Here is a 7,206-nt window from a genome sequence, read left to right as displayed (position 1 = left end):
AGTGTGAGTAATTGTACCCATAAAATTTCTGCTTATCTGTCAGAGGCTCCTGGGTCCCCTGCAGTGTTTCAACCCTCTTGTCATACCCTTCTGCGTCCCTTGCAGGGTTTGATCCCTGCTGAGCCCTGATGATGCTTGTGTAAGCCTTTTGTTCCTAGCAAAGGAGCAGTCTGGTCCCATAGTGACACACCTGGGCCTGGGCGGTGGTCAATTTGTTCCTGTCTTTTGTCTTCCCAATCTTTTGTTTTTGAGATTTAGGCTTGTCTTCCAGGATTTCTCCCCAGTAAATTCAGGGCACTTAGTTGGTCTTTTGTTACCTAAGTCTTGAGCCGGGGTTTCCCACCGTGCTTCCCAGATTTTTTTCACCTGGTCAACTTGGGGTATATATTCGGTGAATAAAGCTACAGGAGCCCCTTCCTTTCCTTGCTTAACAGGAGTAACCCATGTGTGTGTGTGTGTGTGCATGTGCATGCGTGCATGTGTGTGTGTGTTCTTTAATCCTGCAGGCTTATGCCTGATTCTCCGTGCTGTGTCCCTGTGGTCATCGACACTTATTTATATTATAAAACATCTAGTAAATTTTAAAATGAATTTTATTTGCTTATTATACCTTTTAAAATTCCTTTCCTGATTATTTCAATTATATACTATATATTTTAAAAAAACCTATATTGTTCAGTCTCCAAGTATTTGCTATGCTTGAGCAATGGTAGCACATGGCTTGTGGTTGCAGGCAGCCAATAACTGAGTCGACTTAAGACCCTGTGGGGAGCGGGTGTGGCGGCAGTTCCAAGATGGTGCCCCAGACTGCAGCTAAGTCTCATGACTAGCATCTGACTTCCTCACACACCTGAAACTAGCCACGTCTATTGTGAGAGCTGCGCAAACACAGGCAGGACAGACTAGAGCAAACCATCCCATGGCTAAAATCAAACCACAGAAACAAACAGAATGACGCGCTTTCCCCCAAATGAATCTCAAATTTCCAGAGTAGAAATGGAGTGATATGAAATGTCAAAGACCCCATTATTTAGTAAAGAAAGGATATCCCCAAGTATTCTAATTCCACATGTGGACAACAAAATACTGTCTTGTCTCTCAGCCACAGCCAGCAAATCCTATAAGGGCAGCAGGTGGCTGTGGTTCTGTCCCCTAAAGGAAAGTCAGCAAGGTCCACTTGTAGCAGGTGGTGCGTCCTCACAGGAGACTCAGTCCTTTGGGACCTGGAGTTCTTGCTTGTAGTAAAAGCTGAGCCCACAGATGACAGCCCAGCGACTGCTCTGTCGGAGACACCACCTCTGGAACCAGGGTTGCTGTTGTGGGTCTGTTCAAGTGTAAGAAGTCTTTAAATTAAGGAGTTTTAAGGCCACCTGGGTTCATGTTTTCAGTGCTGAGAGGTGAAGTCCAACTGCAGGGCCCTTTTACCCACTGAGGGTGTACTCCCGCTTCAGTGAGAGGCAGCATCTCCTTTTGGCACCACAAAGTTGATATCTGAAGAAAAGGCCTCCCACGCTAGTTCTAGATCGCCTTTTCTCTCACAGCTTCTGATGGTGCATCCACACTCAGGGCAATGACAATGCTCTCCCCATCTTCTGCTTTAACTCGCTTGAGCTCTGGCTACTCTGCCTGGTCACCATTCTGGCGCTGTGTGGGCAGGGATGCTGGTGCTGATGCATGGTGGACAACATATGGAGAGGACTTGCCACTGCATTGTTCACCTGGCTGTGCACTGTTGTAGGCATTGGTACCACATGAGTTCCGTTTTGTGTTACAGTTTTTATTGGAAGCTGGTGTTGACCTAAAGGCGCCTGCTGCACTATGTTCACTGTCTGAACAGGGGTGCCCTGTGATGTCTGAATGATTCGACTAGCAGCGCCTAATGTGGCTGGGCTAATTGCAGGGACAGGTTCTACTTTCACTCTGACTTCTCTGTGGTTGCCATTCTCTTGTGGTTCAGTCTTAGGAGGAACCAGCACCACAGCCTCAGTGACCACAGCTTGTCCAGCAACTGTGTACGTGTTTGCTGGGGCCAGTACAGCCACGCTGGTAACTGCCACTGCTGGTATCTGATGGACAACATGTACCGTCTGCACGACCAGTGACTGAGAAGTGGGTGTGGTCACTGGGGTTGCAACAGTATAGGTGACGGACTTAATGGCCGGGGGTAGCTGCCGCTGGACAGTAATTAAAATGGGCTGACTAGAGAGAGGTGACCCTGGTGCACTCTGGGCAAACCTTTCCTCCTGGATGACAGCAAGTTTGGGCTGTGAGGCACCAGGCTCAGGCTCCAAGGGGGCTGGGGAGCCTTCCCTCGACAGGCTCTTGGGGGTCTGGGCGCCACTGGAGTGAGTAGACAGCACTCCAGCATGGTTGGGAGAAGCTGGGACACTCCTAGAGGAGAGCGGTCCCAGGGGGGTTCTAAAGCAAGGCACACCCCTAGGCCCTCTTTTCCTAAAAGCCTGCTCTACCTGCTTGCTCTCGGAGGCAGGATCTATCCTCCAGAAGGAGCCTTTGCCTGGTTCTTCCTGAGAACATGGCACTTTGATGAAATAACGGTTCAGAGAGAGATTGTGGTGAGTTGAATTCTGCCAGCCCTTGTCCTCAGTCCTGTAGTATGGATAGTTTTTAGTGATGTGTGTGTAAATCCCATTTAGGGTAAGTTGTTTATCAGGAGCCATTGTAATTGCTTGTACTATCAACTGTGCATAGGAGTAAGGTGGTTTTGAGTCATCCTTTGGGCTGTCTCCACCTGAAGCTTCCTTTTCATTTTCTGGCTGTGAATTGTTAGCCATTAAATTGAGGTCAGATGGTATCACATGGCCCATTTTGTACCCTGAAGATCCTGCTCCCTGTGGGCTGGATGGGCAGGAGTTTGCAGCACTGATAGTTCCCGTGGGGGAGGGAAGGTGGCTGATGAGTTGGGCCATCGTCCATATCAACTCCACTAGAGTGGACGGTCACCGTGGAAGTGGTGGGAAAGGGGAAGTTTAAAGGTGTTGGCCGGAGCTACCGGATCGCAGTCTGCTGCAGCAGGAAGAACCCTCCTCAGCCTCAAAGCTACCAGCCTCTGGTTCCTAACAGCTGAAGCTTCCAGATTCACAGGCGGCAAGGCAGTGGACCAGAACCATAACAGCACAACACAAAGGATGATTCAAGCCAACACAGAGCACGTCCTTAACTGGAAGACTGGCCAATTAGATTGCCACCATTGCCTCATGGCTGAAAGAACGGGCTGGACTTGCTGGACTTGTCCTATGCCTGATTCTTTTTTTTTTATTTTTTTATTAACTTGAGTATTTCTTATATACATTTCGAGTGTTATTCCCTTTCCCGGTATCCGGGCAAACATCTCCCTCCCCCCTCCCCTTCCTTATGGGTGTTCCCCTCCAAACCCTCCCCCCATTGCCGCCCTCCCCCCACCAGTCTAGTTCACTGGGGGTTCAGTCTTAGCAGGACCCAGGGCTTCTCCTTCCACTGGTGATCTTACTAGGATATTCATTGCTACCTATGAGGTCAGAGTCCAGGGTCAGTCCATGTATAGTCTTTAGGTAGTGGCTTAGTCCCTGGAAGCTCTGGTTGCTTAGCATTGTTGTACATATGGGGTCTCGAGCCCCTTCAAGCTCTTCCAGTTCTTTCTCTGATTCCTTCAACGGGGATCCTATTCTCAGTTCAGTGGTTTGCTGCTGGCATTCGCCTCTGTATTTGCTGTATTCTGGCTGTGTCTCTCAGGAGCGATCTACATCCGGCTCCTGTCGGTCTGCACTTCTTTGCTTCATCCATCTTGTCTAATTGGGTGGCTGAATATGTATGGGCCACATGTGGGGCAGGCTCTGAATGGGTGTTCCTTCAGTCTCTGTTTTAATCTTTGCCTCTCTCTTCCCTGCCAAGGGTATTCTTGTTCCCCTTTTAAAGAAGGAGTGAAGCATTCACATTTTGATCATCCGTCTTGAGTTTCATTTGTTCTAGGTATCTAGGGTAATTCAAGCATTTGGGCTAATAGCCACTTATCAATGAGTGCATACCATGTATGTCTTTCTGTGTTTAGGTTAGCTCACTCAGGATGATATTTTCCAGTTCCAACCATTTGCCTACGAATTTCATAAAGTAGTTGTTTTTGAAAGCTGAGTAATATTCCATTGTGTAGATGTACCACATTTTCTGTATCCATTCCTCTGTTTAAGGGCATCTGGGTTCTTTCCAGCTTCTGGCTATTATAAATAAGGCTGCAATGAACATAGTGGAGCACATGTCTTTTTTATATGTTGGGGCATCTTTTGGGTATATGCCCAAGAGAGGTATAGCTGGATCCTCAGGCAGTTCAATGTCCAATTTTCTGAGGAACCTCCAGACTGATTTCCAGAATGGTTGTACCAGTTTGCAATCCCACCAACAATGGAGGAGTGTTCCTCTTTCTCCACATCCTCGCCAGCATCTGTTGTCCCCTGAGTTTTTGATCATAGCCATACTCACTGGTGTGAGTGAAATCTCAGGGTTGTTTTGATTTGCATTTCCCTTATGACTAACGATGTTGAACATTTCTTTAGGTGTTTCTCAGCCATTTGGCATTCCTCAGCTGTGAATTCTTTGTTTAGCTCTGAACCCCATTTTTTAATAGGGTTATTTGTTTCCCTGCAGTCTAACTTCTTGAGTTCTTTGTATATTTTGGATATAAGGCCTCTATCTGTTGTAGGATTGGTAAAGATCTTTTCCCAATCTGTTGGTTGTTGTCCTAACCACAGTGTCCTTTGCCTTACAGAAGCTTTGCAATTTTATGAGATCCCATTTGTCGATTCTTGATCTTAGAGCGTAAGCCATTGGTGTTTTGTTTAGGAAATTTTTTCCAGTGCCCATGTGTTCCAGATGCTTCCCTAGTTTTTCTTCTATTAGTTTGAGTGTGTCTGCTTTGATGTGGAGGTCCTTGATCCACTTGGACTTAAGCTTTGTACAGGGTGATAAGCATGGATCGATCTGCATTCTTCTACATGTTGACCTCCAGTTGAACCAGCACCATTTGCTGAAAATGCTATCTTTTTTCCATTTGATGGTTTTGTCTCCTTTGTCAAAAATCAAGTGACCATAGGTGTGTGGGTTCATTTCTTATTAGCATCCTGGACTTTTGGTTCATGTGCTGTATACTGTTTCGTCAGCGCAGAACTCAAGCCTTAATGATACAGGCTTTTGCAACGGTGGAGACAGGACTGTCTCCTCAAGTGTGGCTTGGCATGCTAGAGAAGTAGTCAAGGATGGGTAAGACCCCCTGGGTGTGTCACCAACCTAAGACAGGAATCAAACCTAAGCTGTCTCACGATGACAGGTAAGGGGCATTGCTGCAGGGGTCAACCTTAGACAGGCATTCTTTTTGCCAAAAACATAAAGAAGGGGGAGATGTGGGGAGCGGGTGTGGCAGCAGTCCCAAGATAGCACCCAGGACTGCAGCTAAGTCTCATGACTAGCACCTGACTTCCTCACACGCCTGAAACTAGCCAGGTCCATTGTGAGAGAGCTGCGCAGGTGCACCATGACTCAAGATCAGGCCATGTGACGTGGACCCATGAACTGAGATTACCCAGTCTGGACTGAGGAGGCAGAGTTGAGGGAGAATATAAGGGAGTGTGCTCGGGGGCTGGGTGAAAGAGGGAAGAAAGGAAAGGAAAGATTCCTGTTTGCATGTTGTAAGGTTCCTGAATAAACTGCTTTGAGAAGAACGCGTTGTCGCTCTTTTCTGCGGGTCGGAGACAGAAGTGACAAGGCCCAATCCATGAAATGGAATCCTTACAGTATATTACTGTAAGGGTGATAAAGCACCTAAGGGTTATAGCCCAAGGACTTAGAGTAAAACAAAACAATAGTGTTCTAAATAATTTATTAAAAAATATAGTGAAAAAAATAACCAGTAATGATATTATGCTCTTCTCAAAGATCAGTTTCTTGTTCTTTGTTCTTGTTTTTCAGAAGATTCCTCCTGAAGAAGATGGCAACAAATATGGAGAACTAATCAAGATGTTATTTGTCTTGGCCAGCTCGTCCATCCTGCAGGACAATCAACGAGGGTGCAGTGGGTACCTGGAAGAGAACAGGGGACAAAAGACATGAAAAAGGACACCAAGAGTCTGATCAAGGCGACAATTTTATTTTTTTCCAAGGCTGAATTTATACCATAACAGGGGTAACAGAGAGAGGAGGGAAGAGGGAAATATTTACACAGGCCAAGGACACAATACTCGTGTGGTCAGCTGATGTCAACAGGATGTGGTTTCTCAGAAAGGTTACAGGTTTGTCATATCACTGGGCATCCTGACCACGAGGTTTGTATTAGTATTCTGCAGCTGGCTGGGGATTTTCCATGAACCCAGTCATACTTAACTCTAATTATACTATTAACATCAGTAATGGAGGGTTTTAAGGGCATCATTCCCAACAGTTATGCAAATCATGAGAGATATTGAAATACTGAGACTTAACTGGTATAACTCCATCAAATAGTACTCCTTAAAACTCAAGGAACCCCATAAGAAAGAAGGGAGAAAGTGAGGCAGAGATAAAATTAATGGAGGGCAGCAGGAAAACAAGGTCCTCTATGATGACACAAGCAAAGTTCATATGAACTCACAAAGACTGAAACTGCATTCTTTCTGAAAGTTTGCCTTTTCATTTAAAAAAGAATGAGTGAGTGATTGAATGAATGAATGAATAAAAAGCTAGTCAATAGTGCAAAAGTTAACAACTAAACTGATACTTATACTTCTTGAGAGAGGTATAAGTTTTTTCTAATAAATCAATCACTATAGGACAGACCTTGTGTTAGGAAGAATTGAACAATATATAAATGAATTCCACTGTGTGTGTGTGTGTGTGTGTGTGTGTGTGCATGTGCGAGTGTGTGTTTTTGCGTGCATGAGTGCATGTGTGAGTGCTTGCATGATTGTGTGTGTGTGCATGTGTGCATGCATATGTGTGTGTGTGTGTGTGTGTGTGTGTGTGTGTGTGTGTGTATGTGCCTTTATTGGTCTACTGTTTTGTTTTCTTTTTAGGTATAATTTTACTTGTTTTTCTTGTTTTTTTTTTGTTGTTGTTGTTTGGTTTTGGTTTTTTTTGTAAGGGTGTTGAGAATTTTATGAGTTTTTGTTTGTCATTTTTGTTCATTTTTGTTGTTTGTTTGAGAAAGAACATAAGGTTGAGTGTCTAAGGACAAGATAAGGAAGACAG

At 45.3% G+C, this 7,206-nt stretch overlaps 1 pseudogene; it reads right to left on the bottom strand.

Moving 5' to 3' along the window:
* Nucleotides 1-1,518: 1,518 nt before the first annotated feature.
* On the bottom strand, nt 1,519-3,926 carry Foxk2-ps1 (forkhead box K2, pseudogene 1; annotated as a pseudogene).
* Between the last annotated feature and the right edge of the window lie 3,280 nt (nt 3,927-7,206).

Source organism: Rattus norvegicus, chromosome 2 (genome assembly GCF_021556685.1).
Source record: "Rattus norvegicus strain SHRSP/BbbUtx chromosome 2, alternate assembly SHRSP_T2T, whole genome shotgun sequence".
NCBI lineage: Eukaryota > Metazoa > Chordata > Mammalia > Rodentia > Muridae > Rattus > Rattus norvegicus.
The sequence above is the reverse complement of the archived record's forward strand: the minus strand, read 5'-3'. Positions and strand labels throughout refer to the sequence as shown.